This window comes from Petaurus breviceps, unplaced genomic scaffold (genome assembly GCF_028583685.1).
Source record: "Petaurus breviceps papuanus isolate PSGF00001 unplaced genomic scaffold, PetGlider_PUasm1.0 181, whole genome shotgun sequence".
NCBI classification, from domain to species: Eukaryota; Metazoa; Chordata; class Mammalia; order Diprotodontia; family Petauridae; genus Petaurus; species Petaurus breviceps.
The window spans coordinates 16,485,258-16,508,236 of record NW_027185784.1 but is presented as its reverse complement, the minus strand read 5'-3'; the positions used below and the strand labels follow the sequence as shown (position 1 = coordinate 16,508,236).

General features: G+C 37.7%; 1 protein-coding gene across 5 annotated transcripts in view; it reads right to left on the bottom strand.

The window, feature by feature from the left end:
* EXOC4 (exocyst complex component 4) overlaps nt 1-22,979 on the bottom strand; it is a 1,166,755-nt gene that overhangs the window by 777,635 nt on the left and 366,141 nt on the right. The gene's annotated exons all lie outside the window — the stretch shown is intronic.

The window sequence follows — 22,979 nt, the reverse complement described above, 5'->3', positions numbered from 1 at the left end:
CTTTACAGGCCCCACCATCCAACCCTGGTCCAACTCCTTCATTTTACATAAAAGAAAACTAGGTCTTAAAGAAGTTAAGCAACTTGCCAAAGTTACTTAACAGTCAAGTTCCACAGGCAACCAGTGGTGGAGCTTGGATTAACACATTAACAGACATCAATGTTAGATGTTAAAACAAGAGACACTGTGAAATGCAATAGATCAGGTTTCATATATAGTTGAAGACATTCCCTACCTATAAAGCAGGCACTTTCTAATGAGTATTGACTTTTTCCAATACCGATGAGGTTTTATCACCTGCTATTCAAGCAACAGAGTTCTACAACTACGACAACAACAACAAAAAGCATACCCATAAACACCTTTCAAAAAGTCTAATGTTGACTGAAGGGAATGTCTTGGTCACATATACTTCATTTACTATAATTCATTAGGGCAAAAACAATTATTAGTGTATCAAATTTACAAAAAGAACTCAAGACACAAGGGGTTTTACTCAAGGTCATGAAGTTAAATGTATGGAAAATGAACCAAGTGTCACCTAACAACCATTAAATTGACAGAGATAACAAAAAATAAAAATGATAGAATAACAGAAATAGCTCCCTTCCGCTCACCCCTTCCCTCCCTTTTCTCCCCACCAAGATACATCCAGGTGCCTATGAATCAATCTAACTTCTAGAAAACAATTTGCAATGATAATAGAAAAATCATGAAACCAAACAAAGCCTTTGATCTATGCCATGCTTGGGTCAAGACAGAAAGGTCCCATAGGTGCCAAAATATTCATTAATAACTCTTTCAGTTATAGGAAAAAATCTGGCTGCCCATCAATCATGAAATGGCTTAACAGACTATTATACAAATATAACAGAATAATGTCACACTGTGAAGAATATGGAGAATTTGGAGACACTTGAAGAGACCTTTATGAACTGATGCATAAAGAAGTAAAATAGCAAGAGACCAATTTACACAAAGACCATCACAATGGAAAGAAAAACAATATTGAAAGACATCAAAACAGTGACCAGCATGATGACAACAGGACTATCAGTTTAGAGTTACAGAGAACCTTAAAGGAATGATCTCCTCCTCCAAACATCTTATTTTAAAGGCAAGAAAACCGAATTTCAGAGAGAAGGGACTTGTCCAAGATCATTCAAGTAGTATGTGGTAAAGTTGAGATCTTAACCCAGGTCCTATGACTCCAAATCCAGTGCTATTTCCTTTCCATCAGATGGTAGTCTACAGAAGCAGAATGGCCCATGGGTTGATCTGTTTTGCTTAAATTATAAAAGAGGGATCTTTTACAAGGGATGGAAATCAATGAGAAGTAAAAAACTGATACTAAATAACAATTTTTTAAAAAAAATTTATGTTCAGAAATAACTGGCCGTGTAACCTTGAGCAAGTTACTTAACCCCTATTGCTTTAAAAAAAATTTTTTTGTTCTTAAAAAAAAAATAGAAACAAAATGTCCCTACTTAAGAGCTCTAGTCACTTCTGCTTATCTGAAAATTACTTTGATGAATAGCCTCCTGTATGGGTGAGATATATTTAAAAGTGGTCATCAACCTCCAGTTCACTGAACAGTAACTGATCCAGGGGTGGCTAGGTGGCATAGTGAACAGAGCACTGGCCTTGAACTCAGGAGGACCTAAGTTCAAATCCGGCCTCAGACACTTAACACTTACTAGCTGTGTGACCTTGGGCAAGTCACTTATCCCCAATTGCCCTACATTCCTCCCTCCAAAAAGAGAAAAAGAAAAAAAATAACTGATCCATCTCAGGGACTGCATTGTTCTATTGAAAGCATGAAGCCCGGTACTAACTGTGTAGTAGGCACTTAATAGTAGGCACACAGTTGGTTCTTAATAATTGCTTACTGACTGACTGTTGGGTTTCTCATTTTCAATGCCCACAATGTGAATTGTACCCTTTCCTAGCTAGGATCCCAGGCCATTGCTTTCAGTAACCCTGATTTCTAGGTCTCTAGAAGATTCTCCCAATAAAAACATCTTTGAAATAAAGTAAGCTGACCACACCACTGTCCAAGTTCCACTGGTTGGCCTCCAAAAGCTCTCTTCATATCATCCTGTCTCTTGCCACAGAATTTTGTGCTAGAATATAACAACTGGCAATCTCTAAGAGAATTGAGTCTCAAACAAAACATGCCTTTCTGCCACTATACTATCTCCCCCTTAACCTTTGTTGTTCAATCCCTCCTAACTACAGTACTTTGTACCCAATTAATACATATTGCTTTATGTTATGGTGATTCATACAGAAGTCTTATAAATCCACTGTTAGACTATAATGCACCTTAAAGTCAGGGACCATGACTTACATAGATGTGGTGTGTAGAGCTAGCACAGTGCCTTGCAGATAGAAAGTGCTCAATAAGTATTTGCTGAGTGAACAAATGAATTCAAAGTGTAATGAAAGGAGATTATAAGAAGTATTCATTTGTAAAATCTAGATGCATAATTCCTGAAAAGATTTATAAACCAACCTGAAAAGTAGAAATGAGAGGCAAGAGAGCACATCAGAAGTGTCAATTAACAAGATTTTATTATCATCCATAAGAGGCCATAACTACAACCTCATCAAAACGTACAGCATATAATCTGTTCCTATGGCTTCTTTACTGCCCAATTATTGTAATTAATGTGCCAATGCAACAGCCCATAACTATCTTGTGATAAAATACCAACTTACATTTGACATTGTAATTTAGAAGAGAAAGAATCGATGGAAATTTATATAGTGATCTACATTATGTATGTACTTATATAAAATGGTACAGGTGAGCAGTCATTCTAACCCTTCAAATAGCAGGTTTTTCTTTATGCTTTCCAGTCTGCAGTTGATATTTACACACACAATTAACTATGCCAATTCTTGCTTTCCTTATGTGTTGTTGAAATGTTCTCATAATGTCATCCAGTGGGAAGAAAGATGAGAATAATATTCCTCAGGATTAAGTTCTGGGTTAGGTACTAATTTGTACAACTGTTAAAACCAATGTCAAATAATACTTGGACTCAGAAAACATTACACTAATCCAGTAAGGTTACATTTAGACACAAGACCAAAAAGAGTTAATTTAGTTTAAAAAATATATATTTCTAATGAAAACATTTGTTTAGCATCACATAAAGAAAAACATGGAGTGACCAAATATGACATCTTCCAATAACCTATGTCATAGAGCAAAAATGAGTAATAACTAATAGCTGACTGGTGTGCCCCACTGGTATCCTTGCATGGTCAAAAGAACTTGTGGAAGACTTCTCCCAGCCCCGACCCAACCAGTTGGGTGGATACCCCTATGGAGACCTTCTGGGAGGACACAGACAAGAGTTCCAGGGGATGGTCAGAAATGGGTGGACAGTGATCTCGGCTTCACTGGAAAGAAAAATCACATCAGTGAGGGTGCAGATTCAGGAGTGCACTGTAGTATGCTGGCATGATCTAAACCCCACCCTTCTGAGCTGCTACATCATGAAGAAGCTGAAGGTGGGTCACTGCAAACCACGTGACAAGGCAGACTGATGAGGAAACAATATTGGTTGGAGAATCAGAAGATCCAAGTCTGAGTCCAAGATCCATCCCACAGCAGCTGACTAACTAATAAATAGCAAATCACTTCACTTCTCTCAGTCAGTTTCTGAAAGGGGAGGACAGGGACACTCAGAGGGAGAAAACAACAACAGAGGAGCAGCAGGGAGCAAGCACCTGACAGCTCTGACCAGGGGTTAGCCACTGCCGGCCCACTTCAGCCCAGGAACCTCATGCCGCCTCCCCGGGGCAGTCCTGCCCAACAAGAGAAAAATCTTCAGAGCTCCTGCCCAGGAGGTGGCACATGTATTTAAGCACCCATGGAATTATCTGAGTAAAAAAATGGCAGCGTGGTAGTAAAGCACCTGCTATCATCTCCTCAATTCTGAGAGATGAGACAAGAAAAAAGAAAAGGAAACCTATGCTGTGATCGAATGAGAAGTCGGATCCCAAGAAGACTTTTAGCTTCTCAATCTTCCTGGTCTAACTTTTCTCTCAGGAGGCAGCGCTATATAGTGACAAAGACCATGAGCCCTGGGCTGACATCACAGCTTACACTGATATACTTTACGGTTTACTAAGAAATGTTAGCTTTTCTCCTTTGATACTCAAAAGAAACATGTGAAGCTCATGCAGAAACTGAGGCTCAGAGATTATGATATAGTGAGTAAGTATAAGAGGTGGAACTGAAACTCAGAGTCTCTTCTGACACACTACTGCCACACTGCTGTTAAGGGGTCTATGAGCTCGAGAAAATGATTCAACCTCTATGAGCATCCATGACTATGTATGTATATGTGGGTATATGTATATATGCACACACATGTGTGTATGTATGTGTATATACGCACACACGTATATGTATATGTATGTGTGTGTATAATGGTGATAAAACTTGTTCAGACTAACTCATAGGGTTTCTATGAAGAACAAATGTGATAATGAAAGTGAAACTACTTGAAAATTGTAAAACACCATAAAAAATAAGGGGTTATTATTATTAGTCTGCTCTTCTCATTCCTATTTCTTTTTCCCTGATCTCTCCTTTTCTTCTCTCTTCTTCCTGTCTTATATTTCAATTTCCTCTCTTTCATCTCTCATCTTCTTCTTCACTTTCTCTTACACTCCCTCCTTCTTCTTCTTTCTCTTCATTACTGACATTTTTATCTCCTCTATTAAATGCAATTTCCACTCTACCCTGTGCAACTGCCATGCCATAGTGAAAAAATTTTCATGTATCCTGGACCCCTTACTTTCAAACTGCTTCCACCTACTAGCCTTCACTGAGATTTGTCTTCTCTATGACAATATTGCACCTCCACTCATCCTCTCTATCACTAGCTGTACTATCTCCTTCCCTAAAGCACTGGGAGGGTAAGTTAGAAAACTTGCTCCCCAATAGCCACTTCCAGACTCTCCCTTCACCGCTCTAATTCAACAACTTTTCCTCCCTTGAAGGTCACTCAATAAAAATTTCCCACTTTAACCCAGATGACCTCCTCTGAGGTTCCTTCCAGCTCTAAATCTGTGCTCTCAAAATCCTACTTCTGGTTTTTGCATAGGAATAAAAGAAAAAGACCAAAAAGTCATTAGTAACAAACCAAAGATAAGCATGACACAAAAAAATGCAAACAAAACACTATCTAGTCATGGGGAGCAACATCACCAAGAATCCTTCTTTTGTCTGGATCTTTTTGTTGTTTCCACTTTAACTTATTTATTTATTTTTAGTGCTCAGTATTCACTTCCAAAAGATTTGGAGTTCCAGATTTTCTCCCTATCTCTCCCTTCCCCCCACCTCAAGAAAGCTTTTGTTTGGATCTTATGGAGGACGTCTGTGATACTGGCAAAATCTTTTGGTGAATGGATGGATGGATGGATGGATGGGTGGGTAGGTAGGTAGGTAGGTAGGTAGGTAGGTAGGTAGATAGATAGATAGATAGATAGATAGATAGATAGATAGATAGATAGATAGATAGGTAGATATCTTCCTATTAAAAACTTCACTAATATCAATACTTATAGGATCACTGAACAAAGTTATCTCTACAATCACATCTTTCATGGTGCCCTGTTTGATTCTTATGTACACATGGAAGAAACCTTAATTGAGAAGTACCTCTGAGACAGCATTTTACTCTGAATCAAATGCATTCTCAGAAATCAATAAACAATCAACAGAAGAATATTCTTTTCGACAGTTCTGATTCAGCTGTGTGACTTTAAAGATGTGGTCAATTACAAAAAACTATTTGTTAAAATCTTGCTTTCTCCCTTCTTATATCTTCATCAAGGATACCTGTCATGCATAAACTCATACAGAAATATTCAGATGCTGCTACTTTGTTCTTGCTGGCTTTTTTTTTTTAAATAAAGTCACCCATGATCTTTTCCATTTCTTTGGAAATGATATACTTCCCCCTGCCCTCAACCTATATTTCCACCTCTTTCAGATATTTTGAGAATTTATACCCAACTAATGATGTCACCTCCAGCAAACATTTCTTCTTAAGCAACTCAAATCAGGAGCAGTTACTATTTCTAGCTTTACCTTTCCAAGATGCTAGATTGTTAAAAAACAGAGAGAGTGAAATCTTCTCGTGAAACCTCTTCTCTAGTGGCTTTTAAAACATATTTTATATATTGCTTAGTTACATACTTATTCAAGGTAGCTGAAGTTCAAGGAATTGACTAATAAGTATTTGTTAAGTGCTTACTAGGGGTCCTGATGGCAGGGGTAACAATCATGATCTCAGACAAAGCAAAAGACAAAATGGACATAATTAAAAGAAATAATCAAGGAAGTCACATTTTGCTGGAAACAAAATTCATATATAATGAATTAATATCAATACTGAACATGTATGCCCCAAATGGCATAGCATACAAGTTCTTGAAAGAAAAGTTAAATGAGTTATGGGAGGAAACCAACAATAAAACTATACTAGTAGAAAATCTCAGTTTCCTCTCTCTCTGATCAGTTAGATAAATCTGACCATAAAATACACAAGTTAGAAGCTAAGGAAATAATTAGAAAAGTAAGAGGTGATAGACCTCTGAAATAATTTGGTTGTGGTGAACAATAGAGATGGAAAGGAAAGAAATTAGAAGCAAATAAACTAGTTAGGAAGTTGCAGGAAACTGCTACACCTTGAACCAGAATGGTGAACAGTGGGAATAGGAAGAAAAGGATGTTGTAAAGAAAAAGTCAAAAGTCTTAATCCTGAGACAGTCAGGTGTCTTACTGGAAAGAGGGCTAGATCTGGAGAGAGGAAGGAAGAGGTAAATTCAAAAAGCACCTCAAACATTAGCTGTGTGCTCTAGCAAAAGACTCTCAGCCCCAATTCCTTCATTTGTAAAATGGGAATGATACTTGCACCTACCTCATAGGATTAGCCTGAGGATCAAACTATATGCTATGTGTAATGAGCTTTATTGGGGGGATAGCGAGTTTAGAAATGTGGAATCGGAGGCAAACAAGACATATGTTAACAAGCGGATAGAGGTATACAATTAGATTTCAGGAGGGAAGACAAGGCTAGAGATGTAAATTTAAGACTTATTAGTACACAGATACCAGGTGAAACAGTAGGAAATAGATCTATCCTCTCTCTCTATGTCTATCACTCTCTGTCTTCTCTGTCTCTCTCTAAATACACAGACACACACAGACACACACACTGACTAAATTTAGGAAAAGAGACATGGAAGGGGGAATCGCTGAGGAAACAAAGATGTAAAACAAGTATTATGTAGTGTCAATGAATTTGAGATCAGAGACTTAAAAAAGAAGAGGTATGTCAGAAACATAAAAAACTGTGGAGGGAAAACAAAGGAAAACAGGGATTTAGAGAAAGACTTTGGATGTGGCAATTAGGAAGCCCCTAGTGACTTTAGTGAGTATAATTTTATTAAAGTGGCAGATACAGAAAAGACTATAAATGGTTATGGAAAGATTTAATTGTCAAGGAATAAAATGTGAGCAAGCTGACTATTCATTCCAGAAACTTAAGACTACTTTATCCTCTTAAGTAAATAATAATGATGGAGAACAGCTATCATACACTATAAAACTATTTCATATAGAATTCCTATTAAAGAACCCACTTTCTTCACCTAAATATTAACATATAAAATATCTATAAACTGAAGAATGTAGGTAGTATATAAATTTAACTTCAGTACTGTAATCCTTTTGCATGTTGGCCCATTCCATTTCTCAGGAGTAATTTCCTCTTGTCTGTTTTTCTCTAAAATATGAAAGAAAAGAAGCGAAGATAGAAAAAGAAGGCATTCCAAAAATCTTTGTTTCTCTGATTGACTCTGAAGGAATGAAAGTTAATTTATCAATTCCTTTCATTAATATCATACATTTTTTTCTTGTTTGCCCCAAGTAGTTCCACTATAATACCTAATGCTTAGGTGTCTCCTTCCACCAAAAAAAAAAAAACCCAAAAGAACAAAAACGGGCATAATGGTGGAAAGGAGGTATTTTTGGAGGGATTTGGGGGAAAACTCAAGGAAGGTCTTGCTTTTTATACTCTGCCATCTTGGCTCCAGCCCCCTGAAAGGAAATATTTTTAAGGAATCTGTATAGTTGGGTTTAAAAAAAATAAAAAGTCAAGGTGTATATATACATATGGTCTAAAGACACTTTATCAAACTGTAAAAAATGCTTAATATGTAAGGTGAAGAGAAAAAGTTCCCTAAACCTAAATTTAGCACACAAGGAACCTTGAATTAGTCACTTGGCCAAAAAATGCAGTGCTGCAGCCAAAAATGTGTCTGACTTGGTCAAGAAGTATAGATATGCATGAGGCACAAACCAATTCGCTTCTACTCCATGCCTACTGAGAACTCATTGTCAGGGTTCTCTTCTTTCCTACTGACAAGCAAAGACAAAAAACTAGGAGTTTCCCTCTATTGCTTAAGTTCAGAATTGTGCAATAATACCAAATCCTGAGTTCAGATCTTACGTGTTAATAATAAAATGAATTGATTATTAATTATTCTATGAAACAATGGATTCAGATATTCCTACCGTATCCTCAGTACTTTTCACTTCCAAAGGAATATAGGTCACTAACCATCCAAAAGGGTATACAATGCCTATTTTCAAGTGTGCTGAATTTCCTAATGGCAATAATTCATTAATAGGTCTTTAAGTAAAAAGGGAAGAGACAATATGGAAACATAATCAGCAGCCTCCATCTCCACTCAGAAACAGCCAAGAGGAAATTGCTCCTGAGGAATGGGGCAGACATGTAAAAGGACATGAGTGCAAGTCAGGAGACCTCAGTCCAAGCTATATAACTAATTAGTTGTATGACTTTGAGAATGTCACATAACTTCAGTGAGTTGGACTTTCCTCATTTGTAAAAGCACAGAATTAGACTGGCTGAGCTCTAAGTCTCCTTCCTGCTCCAAAATATGAAGATTCTCTGAAATAGACTTAAATTGCAGCAAGGTAATATAGTTCAGACATAGGAATAACTTTTTATGGTTCTTTTAAAATATTACTAGACTAACAGAAAAACTATTCAATTTACTTTCCTAAAGATGTTCAGGAATATAATAGACTAGTATTTATCTAAAATGGTTTCAGCACAATATCACCTGAATGAAGAGGGCTGGCATGGACAGCCTCTTAAATTCCCCTCCAGCCCTACAACAGGCATCCTGAAGAGAAGCAGAAAGATCTCCTCTCAGCATACTATTCTCTCTACCTCCCTTTCCTCCTTCTAGTGCCTTCAATATATTTTATTACATTATAACAGCACAAACCTGTATCAGTCTACTTTGGCTTAAAATTTAACTTATTCTTTGTCACTTTAGTTTTCATTCACAAATCAAATATCCCTTCTAGTCCTTATATCGGTAATTTTTAAATGGCTTTATATATTTACACTGCATTCTCTCCCCACCCCTACCATAGCTCACAGCACTTTGGAAGCATGCCATACCATAAAAACATCCTGTGTTCCAGGTAATGAAATTGAGTCTCAAAAAAACCAATGGACTTTTCTAAGGTCATGTGGTAAAACAGTGACTAAAACTGGGGGAAAAAAAACTAAATGATCCCTACACTTTCAATCAAACTGCTCTAACTCAGGTTCTACAGAGACTCCAGCAGAGTTTGTTAGAAGAAACTTCTAAAGACACCAAGGTCAATGGCTTATAAGTTAATGTGAGTGGGTTTTATTGTTTCATGGCCACAGGTTGCACCATTAATCATAACCAGCCATCTCACAAATGCCTATATCTAATCACAGTGAGCACTATATAAGAATGAGGATGGATGTAGGGAAATGTATTACCACTTTTGGGAGAAAAAAAATAGATGTTCTGGGGCAGTAAGCAGAGTAATCTTCATAAATACAAGAAGCATCCTGGTTTAATGGAAAAAACACTGGCCTGGGAAACAGGAAACCTGAGTTCTAGTCTTCTCTCCATCATAATCCATGTGATCTCTAGAAAGTAATTTAATTTCTCTGAGCACACAGATGCCTCATATGTGAAATAGAAAAAGATCAATAACTGGATTTTAAACTTCATATTTGTGTTCAAAGAATCCCATGTAATAGGGGAGGTAATAAATAACTGAGTTTCCTACTTCGGATTATGATAAAAGAACCAAATGAGATATTATATGTGTGTGGTACAATGAACTTTAGAGTGAGGACCCCCAGATTGGAGTCCTGACCCTTAGAACTTCTAGCTGTATGCTACAGGCCCATTCCTCATGTGTAAAGTGGAGATACTACCACGACACAGTCTACCTCTATTCTCAGGCTCTGCTCCTGACTCCAGACTTCTTTTTCTACCAGGTCCCAGCAGCCTTCTCATCCAAGAAGATCTTTCCACTCCTGCAACCTTCTCATTCAAGAAGATGCCTCCACTCCTGCAGCCCCTTGCTCTGAGGGGCAGGTGGTCCCACAACCTCCATTTTAAGGATGGGCCCAGCCTAGCCACATTCCCCTTCATTAGTCTCCAGGCTCCACTCTAACACTCAAAACTTCCTTCTACTTCTTCCTTCTCCATCCTTTTCACTTTCTTTGTTTATGTGTTGTCTTCTCCCATTAGAATACACACTCAAAAGCAGAAGCTTTTTTTTTTGCACTTCTATATTTGCATTCCTAGTGCTTAAGCACAGTGCCTGTCACAGTAAGCATTAGTACATGCTTGTTGACTTCACCAAATCACAAAGCTTTGTTTAAAGAAAAGCTCTAATGTAAACCTTAGATCTAAATAGAGTTATTATAATGATAACTAAGAGACAGTAAGGCAGGAGGCCAGTAAGACCTTGGATCAAGTGCCACCTTTGACACATATTAGCTGCGTGACTCCATTTCAATCACTTTACCTCTCAATGTTCTGGACAATTAGATATTGACCTTCATCAGTAGAGGACATTTCCTCACCAAGTTCCCTATACCAGTAAAAGCACAGATATCCCTATACCTTATACCTAACATTCTATGTGTGGGGGGAGAATAAGATAAGGTAACAGAGATATGATTAAAAAATCAGAGAGGCTGAGAAAGAAAATCATAGGTAAAAATAAGATGGAAGGAAAGTCACAAGTAGTAATTACAAATTGGAATGTGAAAGGAATATTTATAGCAACTGTCTTTGTGGTGGCAAAGAACTTAAAATTGCAGGGATCTCCATTAATTGGGAAATGGCTGTGGTGCATGGTTGTGAAGAACAACTACTATGCTATTAAGAAATGATGAGCTCAATGACCTTAGAAAGGTATGGGAAGACTTCCACAAAATGATGGAAAGCAGAGTGAGCAGAACCAAGAGAACACTGTGTACAATAACAGCAATGTTGTCTTCACAACAACTTTGAGCAATTAAGACAAATTAAAAATAAAGGACATAAGAAGAAAGATGTATTCCAGAGAAAGAACTAATAAATAGAAGTAGGTATAGAATAATTTTACAATATACCTATTTGTGTTTAATGGTAGCCATCCCTAGGGCAAGGGAAGGGGGGAAGGAAGGAGGGAAGAAAAAAAGGAAAAAAATTTACACAATAACTTTGCTGTATACTTGGAGGGAACAGCAAGTTGTACCTGACAGATTTGCGGTTTTATGTGCAATCACTTTTTTATTATACTATGTTATGGAAATGTTTGTTTGTTCTGTGAATTGAAAATAAAATAAACTTCTAAAAATAAACTTAATATTCAAAAAGAATATTAAATTTTTTAAAGAGATAGTATATGATCTAACTCCACTAAATGGCTTTTTCTTCTCTAGACTTTGTCCCTTCTTACCCTTTTTCTTACATTGAATCTACTCCAAACTGCACACAGTACAACTATCTAACACCATCAAGGGAGGAATTTGTTTCTACACAAGCATTTCCCTCTTAGGATAGAGGATCTAAGCCAGGCTGGCATCTGGAGTGAAAAAGTGGGATTCAGCCTACACAAGAGCTTGAGCTGGGAGCATTTTCCTATCGTGACATCTAGCAAATACATAGCCAGAAAGTGACAAGTCCTGAGGCAGCTCTCACTATCTGCCAAATGAAGAAATATGACTTGATGCAATGTGATGGTTGGCACTTGAATAAGGTTATCAAACAATTCACTAAATAGATTTTATCAATACTTTCTTTATTGGTCTGGGCTCTAACTTGGAATTCAAGTGGATAAAATATGATTATGTAGGCAGAGGGGAAATGTGCTGAAAATACATCACAACTTATGAAATGCAATAATGAGTTAGGCCAGTGGTCTCTCTGCATTTAGTACAGGCAGTTCTGCTTTAACATGTGTTTCAAAAATGTGACTTTGTTCTGATGCAACTGATACATTAGGAAACATTTTGAGCATAACTTAAATTTCTGTATGAGAAACATTGAGAATGTAGACAACCACACCACTCCAGAGTGATTCACAAGCTGCAGCCCTCCTGGTTGCACTTCCACAAGCACTCTTCAGGCCTCTGTCAAGGTAAAGTGCCATATTTATTGTGTCTCTTCTGGCACAGCAGGGGTTGGAAGTGGAGAAGAGCTGGCCCTTCTGCCACAGCCTCTAGCTAGAGCTCTGCCCTGCCCTGCCCTGCCTAACTTGCTCCTACGGCCCAGGGTGCAGGCACAGGACCAGTCCAAGGCCATGAATACAGACGCTAATTATTGGAGCGTTTATATATTTCTTAACCATTTAACTTTTATAAAACTGTGTGACCATTTTTATTGGGTGCTTATTACTGATGAAGTTTTTGAGCATCATGTCCCTAATGCCATCTTCACCACAAGTTTGGTGATTTTTATTGTTCAATTTTACATGGCAGTTAATTTGGGGAAGCATGTCTGTTTTGTTATAGCAGAACAACGTATCCTCTGCACAGGGACAATGGAAGCTTAGTGGACTTTCCCATAGCTCCTCTCCATAAAGAAGGAATAGAAAAGTATTTATTAAGCACTTACAATGTGACAGGCACAGAGCTAGTGCGAGGAATTGTCACCAACAAGTCCAACAATCCTCTAGGAGCTCACAGTCCAAAAAGCAAAGATATCTCTATCTCTCTCTCTCTCAGGCTCTCTCTGTCTCTCTCTCTCTCTCTCTGTCTCTTTCCGTCTCTCTATCTGTCTCTCTGTCTCTCTCTGTCTCTGTCTCTCACACACACACACACATTCTAGGAGTGGTGTTTTGTTGGGCCTGATCCAGGACTCAGATAATTACCCAATGATAGTGGACTTTAATATCGAAGAGCTCCTCGAGATGCCACTTTTTTAAGTTAGTTCCTGAGTTCTTTCTTATGGGTTACACTTAAAAGGATGTTGTTTGAGTTCTGAGACCAACAGGCTCTTCCCCAAGACTTTAGTTGTTTTTAGATGGTTGGCTCCTATGCAAATGCCCACGATGATCCATGATCTCTGCTTTGGCTTAGGCCTTGAAGCCAGCTCTCCAGAGCATGCTTTGTAATGTGACTGCATATGAAAAGAGTCAACTGACTTATCCTAAGACGCTTTGGCACCTAGAGAACAAATTCTTATCAAATTATTTATTCTGTGCTACTTCCAGGATACAACAGACTAAGGTAATGATAAGAAAACTTGAATCCCCTTCCTTCGTATCATTGCTCTATAAAAACCCTGTCCTAAGAATCAATAAATGGAGTTCATGATTCTTCCTTGAACTACCCACATGGCCTGGTCATTTCTTATCCATGTCTCCAATCACACTTAGTGCTGGACACTGAGTAGCCCAAGACAGTGTTTAAAGGGAGGTAAATCTGGTGGGGCATACAATTGAATGCAGCCACAAGTAGCAAACATCATGCCCTTTTCTTTTTTTTCTCATTCCTTACATTTTTTTGCTCTTTTTTATTTTTTAGCTTACATCATTTCCACAAGATTTTGAGTTACAAATTTTCTCCCCATTTTTCCCCTACCCACAACTCCAAAATAGTGATCCCACTGAATATCCCCTCCCCCAATCTGCTCTCCCATATCTTCCCCCATTCCCCCTCTGACTTTCCAGTAGGGCATGGTGGATCTCTCTGCCCCAGTACCTGTATATCTTATTTCCCAGTTACATGTAAAATAATAATAATAATAATAATATAATATAATATATGTTTTTAAACATTTGATTTTAAAACTTTGAATTCCAGATTCTTTCCCTTCCTCCCTTGTCACTCACCCTTACTGGGAAGATAAGCAATTCAATATAGGTTGTACATGTGTAGCTATGCAAAACATTACCATAGTGGATATATTAATAGTGAAAGACTGACTATATTTACCTCCCTCCTATCCCACCTCTCACTTGTTCTATTCTCTACTTTGATCCTATCTCTTTTCAAAAGTGGGTGCTTTCAACTTCTCTCACCCCCAGTCTGCCCTCCCTTCCATCATCCCCCCTCTCATCCCCTTCCCCCCTACTCTCCTGTAGGGTGAGATAACCTATTTAGTGTGTATGTCATTCCCGCCCTAAGACAAATTCAATGAGAATAAGGTTGACTCATTCCCTTTTGCCTTCCTGTTCTTCCTCTCCATTGTAACAGTTTTCCCTTGCCTCTTCTATATGAGATAATTTACCCCATTCTGTCTCTCCCCATCTCCTCTTATTATATTCCTCTCTCACCTCTTAATTTCACCTTTTAAGCATCATCCCTTCCTATTCAATTGGTCCTATGCCTTCTATCTATGTATACCTGTACACATATATACACATAATCACATATGTATTCATATGCCCATATACCCTCCTTATATAGACATATATATGTATGAATACATGTATGTATGTATGAATACATATATATATAAATACACATTTCTATTCCCTTCAACTATTATCATACTGAGAAAAGTTTCGTAAGTTACAATTATTGTTTTTCCATGTAGGAATATAAGTAGTTCAACTTTGGTAAGTTCCTTATGATTTCTTTTCCCTGTTTAGCTTCTTATGCTTCTCTTGCTTCTTGTATCTGAATGTCAAATTTTCTATTCAACTCTGGTTTTTCACCAAGAATGCTTGAAAGTCCTCTGTTCCACTGAATGACCATATATTCCCCTGAAACATGATACTCAATTTTGCTGGGTAGGTGATTCTTGGTTTTAATCCCAGCTCCTTTGACCTCCGGAATATCACATTCCAAGCCCTTCGATCCCTCAGTGTAGAAGCAGCCAGATCCTGTGTTATCCTGATTGTGTTTCCACAATATTCAAATTGTTTCTTCTTGGCTGCTTGTAATATTTTCTCCTTGATCTGGGAACTCTGGAACCTGGCTATAATATTCCTAGGAGTTTTCTTTTTGGGATCTTTTTCAGGAGGTGATCTGTGGTTTCTTTCAAGCTCTATTTTTCCCTCTGGTTCTAAAACACAAGGGCAATTTTCCTTGAGAATTTCTTGAAGGATGATTTCTAGGTTCTTTTTCTGATCAAGGCTTTCAGGTAGTCCAATAATTTTTAAATTATCTCTCCTGGATCTATTTTCCAGGTCAGTGGTTTTCTCAATGAGATATTTCATACTGCCTTCTATTCTTTCATTTGTTTGGATCTGTTTAACAGCATCTTGATTTCTCATAAAGTCATTAGCTTCCATTTGCTCCAATATAATTATGAAGGAATTATTCTCCTCAGTGAGCTTTTGAGATTCTTTTTCCATCTGGCAAATTCGACTTTTTAAGGCATTCTTCTCCTCGTTGCCTTTTTGAGCCTCTTTTGCCATTTGAGTTAGTCTATTTTTAAGGTGTTATTTTCTTCAGTCAGGTCGTTGAGTCTCATTTCATAATTTTCTTGCATTGTTCTCATTTCTCTTCCAATTTTTCCTCCACTTCTCTTATTTTGTTTTCAAAATCCTTCTTAAGCTCCTCTATGGCCTGTAACCAACTCATATTTTTCTTGGAAGCTTTTGGTGCAGGAGTTATGACTTTGCCGTCTTCCTCCTGTTCCTTGCTTTGATCCTTTCTGTCCCCAAAATAGGAGTTTAATGTCGAAGTGCTCTGCCTGCTTTGCTTCCTTTACTTGCTTATGTTGGCACTTAATTACTTGACTTTTGGAATTTTTGCCACAGTAGAACTCGGCTACCAGAGAAGGGAGCTTTGTCCCAATCCCTGGGGTTTTCTCAGCTGCTGGAGCTATTATTTGGGTGCCCTCTCTGAAGCCTCCACATGCTCTGGCAAACTGGTCACACACCCCAGGACCTCTACCCTAGACTGATTCCAGACCCAAGCAAGTTAAAGCAAGAGTGATTACCACTCAGACTGGTCACTTGGTCCCCCTACAATCTGCAAGCCAGGAGCTCTGAGCAGCTGTGGCCGGCATCTCAGCCGCTTCTCCCTCCAGGGGGTAAAGGCCGGACTGTACTGCCAGTTCCCAAAGTACACTCTGCACTGACCTCTCACTTTGTCCTTAGCATCTATGGGTTGATAATTCTGGAAACCGCCACAGCTGTTGGTGAACTGAAGTCCCTCCAGCCAGCAGCTGGTTGTGGCTGCCCTGAGGCTAAAACCTCGGGCTCAGCTCCAAGAGCACTGCACTGGCCCCTTCCTGCTGGCCTGTCTTCAGTGGGAAGTTAGCTTCTCTCTGTCATTCTGTGGGTTCTGTACCTCCAAAGTTTGTTTAGAGTCATTTTTTACATGAATTAAAAGAGGTGGAAGCGGGAGCCACACAGAAGTGCTGTTTCTACTCCTCCATCTTGACTCTATCCTCCCCCCCAATAATGCTCTTTTCAAGACTAATGGTAGCATTACTTTGGTTTCTCTTCCCAGAGCAATAGGTAAAAAGACTAAAGGAGGGGGAGAGGAAAACAGGCCAGGATCAATGGTCCAACCCACGGAGGAGAGGGCTGGATGGGATGTCTGGGGCAAACCAGATTTGAAAAGGTAGGTGGTACTTGCCTTTATTTAATATTTGGGACCACTAAGAATCCATCATGAATATTTTGGTTTTCTTTTTAATAATTATTTTAGATTTACCTTGCAATAGAATATAAGCTAGGATCACAGGCTTAAAGCTGGAAGGGAAGTGAGAAGTCATCTCTTTCTCATTTTACAGATGAGGAAACTGGAATTTAGAAGTAAGTGAACTGCCCAAGACCCTAAGAGGCTGAGCCCTCTAGCCAGAAGTACAGTGCCCTTGCCACCCAGCACTCTCTATGAAGACAATGTCATTTGTATTCCCAGCACCAAGTACCCTGCATAAAGTAGGTGCTGAATAAATGTTTAAGAAAATGAATTATGTCTTATTCCCTAAGGTATAAGGAAATACTGCTTTTTAATGAGGAAGCAGCTTAACATAGGGGAAAGAGCACCCAAAAGAAAATCAGAAGACATAGTTCTGCTATTTACTTTCTAGATATGCATATATTTAACCTAAATGAACTTTAGTTTCATTATATGAAAATTAGTGATAATAATACCTATATTACCTGTACTTCAGAGAATGCCTGTAAGTAAAATGCCATAGAAATGTGAATTGTTATTAGCCCCAATTCTGTTACTCATTGGTTATATGACCTTGGGTGAGCTACAGAATCTCTCTAAATCTCTGTTTTCACATTTATGAAGTGACAGGTCAAGTAACAACCTCTCCATGTCTCACTTTCCTCACCTGCATTATGATGGGAGATGCACTAGGTAACATACAAGAAGCCTTTCAGGCCTAAATCTATAGTACTATGACTAGAAGGGCTATAAAGTCCCTACCTACTCTAAAATCATATAACTTTGTCATTTGTCTTTTAAAAATATCTTAGTAAACATGCTGAAAATGGACTGGGGTTTCAGAATATAGGTTTTCATTTATGTATCTGCTTGTTCATACTATTTGTCCCCTCCTGTATCTGGTTCTTGGGTATATTTAAAGCATATTTTCACTGTCACATGCAATCAAAAGTAGAGATTTAATCAAATGGAACCATAATCACGGAAGTTAAATTTGCTTGCTTCCCTCGCTTGCTTTGATTCAAATTAACCAGTCATCTAAATTACCTTCAGGACCTTCCTGATACCAAGCACGCCCAGGTGCTATATGCACGGCTTGAGAACGGCTACAAGAGGCCACAAGGACAAACTCTTCTTGACTTGACCTCAAGCCTGCTCTTCAACTATTCTTCCTCAAATGAAAATGACCAATTCCACAAATATCTCAAACAGGTCTTCAGATATTTAAAAGAAAAACGATCATTGGCAGCAAAGAAATATGAAAGAAAATACTATTATATTTGAACAGAACTAAGTCTCAGGCTTGTTGCAGGTCTAAGAAGCATTGCAAGGAACCCTTCCCAAATTTCTCTTTAGATACATGCTTTACTTCAATATAATGCTGTCCCAGGAGGGTGGGGTCTATACCACTGGCCTATCTCTAAAATGAAACCAAGTTGAGACAAGAAACATTTGCTAAGCAAGCACCTTTTATGTTCCAGTCACTGTACTAAGCACTGGGGATATAATGAAAGGAAAAAACAAAAATAGTCCCTGTTCTCAGGAGCTTATAGACTAATGTACCTTATGGGAGGACATCACTAAGATATAAAAAGTCAAATCCTATCTGGGGTGTGATAAAATGTAGAAGATCCACCTGATTTTGAATTCGATTCTCTAGCAAATCTGGTTATTGTAAATTTCAACCCACCTCTGCCTAATCCATGAGACAATTTATTCCTGGACCACAACACCTAATCAGGGGTCCATAAACCTTTGAAAAGTGGATTATCAAGGTTATAAACACTTTTCTGCTGTTGGGAGGCGTGCTGATTTCACAAACCTAGGGACAGGAACAAGGGAAGGAGCATAATGGAAGTTACCTCTCCAGCAGAGACTGGGATGTAATCCACACTATTCTTATTGACTAGAATAGAATAAAAAATCTTGTAATTTCTTCGCTAAAATTCAAAACTTCACATGAATAAACTATACCCACAGTATTCTCCTGATCTACTAATTTAGTAATCTCATCAAAAAAAAGAGAAAGAAAGGAAATATTGATGTAAGTCTGCCATTGTCTGTATTTAATGAAAACAAGTGGGGTTTTTGTGATCATGGCTTTTCCTTGTCTCAATGTTCATTCATTATCTCTTTAATCATATGATCCAGAATTTTACCAAGAACACTGGAATTGGAAAACTCCACTATTTTCCCATTAAGAAAAAAAAAATCTGTGCAACATGTGCCTTTTTCCAGCCCTACGGTACTTCTCTAGTTCCCCAAGAACTTCCATAAATCATGGACAATGGCTCAGAAATCTCCTAACTGTCAGTTCCTTCAGTACCCAAGACTGTAATTCACATGGGTACAGTGACCTCCAAGACTGCTAAGTATTCTCTAACCATTTACTTATCTTGGATATCAACTCCCTATCAACCCTTTTTATTCAGTCCTTTACAGTCAGAAATATTTCCACTATTTCACAGCTGAAACTCCACTGAAGATCTTTCCAATTAGCTCTAGGATAAAGGAATGAGAGGAGTAACTGAACCCTAGGAGAAACCAAGCTATACATACAATGGCAAAACTGAGGCCACACATGCCATATTCCTTCATAATATGAACAAGACTAGACTCCCCTTGAATAAAGTCACCCTATAACTTAAATGACCTTGGTTTCAATGCCTACACCATATGTTGTTTTACTAATTCGTACTCACCCTTATGACTTTCACATTAAGACACTATTATTTTCAAAAATTAAGACGACTCAAACTATACATTTTCTTTTAAGTACTATGCCTGCAATTTTCACATGGATGATAATTTTTTCTACAAAAGTAAAATACCTTAACAAAAACAGAATTTGTTTCTATATTTAATTTTGGTCATTCTATGATATCACTCTGAGTAGTCTCTCCATCCACACTGATCACAACTCTTCCATACTTTTGTCTGTCTAGTCCTTATGTATGCCTTCCCATGAATTGTTCAGAGAGATCAACCCATCACAGTGGAGGCTTTCCACTCTATCTTTTAGTATATTGAGGGTAGTAATGTAGCTCTCTAGTTATCCATTTTTTGTCTCCCATTTTTGCTATATAACAGGTCTACCTTGTTTTCCAGTGACCTCTGTGCAAAATAATGTCTTTTCTGTTACTTCTCAAAAAGTAATCATTGCTGGTAGCATGATGTAACCCCACCATGCATCTTTCTGTTCTATGCTGTGTGTTCCAGGATTGGCCCCTATAATGGATCACTGGGGAGAATACTGCTATTAAAGAGACAGTCTTCTGTACCTATAAACAATTTGGTACTGTACGATCTCCCAGTTACAATCTAATATAATCACTATTTATTAAGAATAAACAATGAGAGACAAGAATAAGAACAGAATTAAAGAAATAAAAACTCCAAAATACAATATGGTATTGCTCTGCCATGAAATTTTAACTATTATAAATCACTGCTTAATCTAATCCTGCTTTTTAACTCCTAGGCCTAATCAGAAAACTCATCCTGGAACTTTACAAAGAATTAGAAGCTGATCAGGAAATACACCTCAAACCTTACAGTTCCTTTGATTTAAACTTTAAACTTGCTTATAACTTATTAAAGAGGAGGTTTTAATTTGCTTCCTCAGGACTCCTAATAAGCTCTGGAGTGTCCTGTCTGATCATTCTGTATATAAATGAGAGATGAATTTCTACCAATATCAGGGAGGGCTTTAAACCACCTTACCCTCAACCATAGTTCCCATATTAGTTCCTGCATCTTTAATTATCCAGAGTTTTAAAAAATAAATAAATAAAAATGAAGTCCCCTAAGTCTATATAAAAATCCCATACTGATCTTTCCACAATCAGAAAAGGATTTCCTTGATAGCCATGCTCTTCACTTATTCAATTCTCCCTCAATGAATGTCTAATCAACATTGAATATGTTTCTTTACTCAAGTATAGCAGGTCTCTGGCTCTTTCTCAAAAGTGTAATATTTTTTGCTTTCAAAAAATTTCACAATATATTTAAAGAGAACAATTTCAGAGATAGAAAGCAGTTTCCTCATGTACACACTAGTCATACCTTTAACCGTCTTTCTTCTACTCTCTCCATTTCCTAATCTTGGAACATGGTACTGTACCTCTAGGATAAACCCTTTTTTCCCCTTTACCTTTAAATCATTTCCCAAGTCATTCTTAATTCAGTAAGATTTTAGAAATAAGTACTCTTCCCAAACAGGAAATGTAAAAATTATTTGACTTATTTTGGAAAAGAAATGGTAATAAGAAAGCTAGGTTTAGAGAAACTGTTGGAAGAATTGTTAAGTCAGAGGCAGAGCCTTTTGGGGACAACCGGAAGTCAGGGGTCACGGCAGCAAAGAGATGGAAACATCATATACAAATGCTTATTTTCATAGCAACAATAGTATGCTAAAGTTTTCTCCAAAAAAAGACCCTGGTAAAGGTCAGATAGATATCTGACAGAATCAGGATGACATTGAAGGAATAATGGAGAGGGAATAATGTTTCTACAAAAAACAAGGAAAAGAAATTTTTAGAAGCAAGCTACATTAAGGAGTAGAGTGGTTCTCCTGAGTGAAAACTGGTTGAAAAAACTGTCCTTCCTCCATAAGAATTTAAAGCAAGATGATTCACTACCTTGCTCTCTTATGCGTTTCCAGCAAACCAGCACGCAACATTAACTCCCTTTACATAAAGACAGATGCAAACATGGATGTAATGCATCACAACCAGATTGTATTTAATGAGATTATGTTCTACAATGATGCCCTTAGGGAAAATTACTATATTTGGATCTACTTTGAGGCTGTTTCATAGGTGGAAGTTTGGGGGGGAGTGTTGTGTTTCATGTGCTATTGTTCAGTTTTTCTTAAGGCTAGAATATGAAAAGAATCATTCTTACAGTTAGAGATTAGCACTAGGGTTCTAGTAGCTATGTGACAACGTGCCAGGTTTAGGGCTTTTAATTTTTTTATAAAGCAAGGGCTATTCATCCTCAAAAGAGTCAAAGTTGATAAAATCAAGAAACCATGAATGTTAAGTTTCTCACAAATGTAATTCTGACAGTTAGACTAGCAAACTAACCTTAAATATCTATTATGAACCAATTCTCAAATCTCCTTAGAAGCAGACACTGTCCATTAAGCTAAATTGGGTGGTACCACAGTACTATAGGGGACTGGATCAAAATGAACAGCTTTAATGGAAATAACTGAAGAATTTAAATTCTAGTCTCTCAAAGAAAAAATTGTACAAGTTCTCCACTATTTTATGTGGTCACAGAAGGTTTTCTGAGAACAGAGATGGGAGTTGTATATTTTACAATATAGGGTCATATTACAGACCAGAAACCATGGTAAACACTTATTCACTAGTTAGTGTCCAAAGTGTCCTGCAGACAAGAGCCATCTTAAATACTGACAAAACTAATGAAAACTCTTGCTGACTCATTCCTTGTACAGGAACATTTATTATTTCCTGGGGCAGTCTACTGAAAATCTACTTCTGGTACAGTAATTTCCACTTGTGAATTCTGGAGGGGCTTACAGAAGGCAGGAGGAGGAAGTTAAAATATTGTGAAAGATACTGTGCTTTTAAGGGCACTGTAACGAGTTCTGTGGAAAAGCTATCGATTTATGCCCTTTTGTTTTATTTCCAATATATACTTTAGTAATGTATTTCCCTATGAAAGTTCAATGCCGTTATCTGGGGACTTGGAGAAAGAGGGTAAATAGCAAGACAGTGTATGGGAGTGTTTGTTAAAAGGGAATCTAATAGGTCTTTGCCAGAACTCAATCAATCAGGAGGGGGAGAGGGAGGCATGGAGAGCAAAATTGAATTCAGAATCCATCTCCGATTTCTCCCTATTACAGCATGAATGATCTAAGAAAGTTGGGAGTAGCCTATACTGCTATCTACTGCCAATGACTTAATAATTAATTCAGACTTTTGAAACTTTATTTTCTTTTTTAGCCCATTTTCTTACTATTTCAATTACCTATCC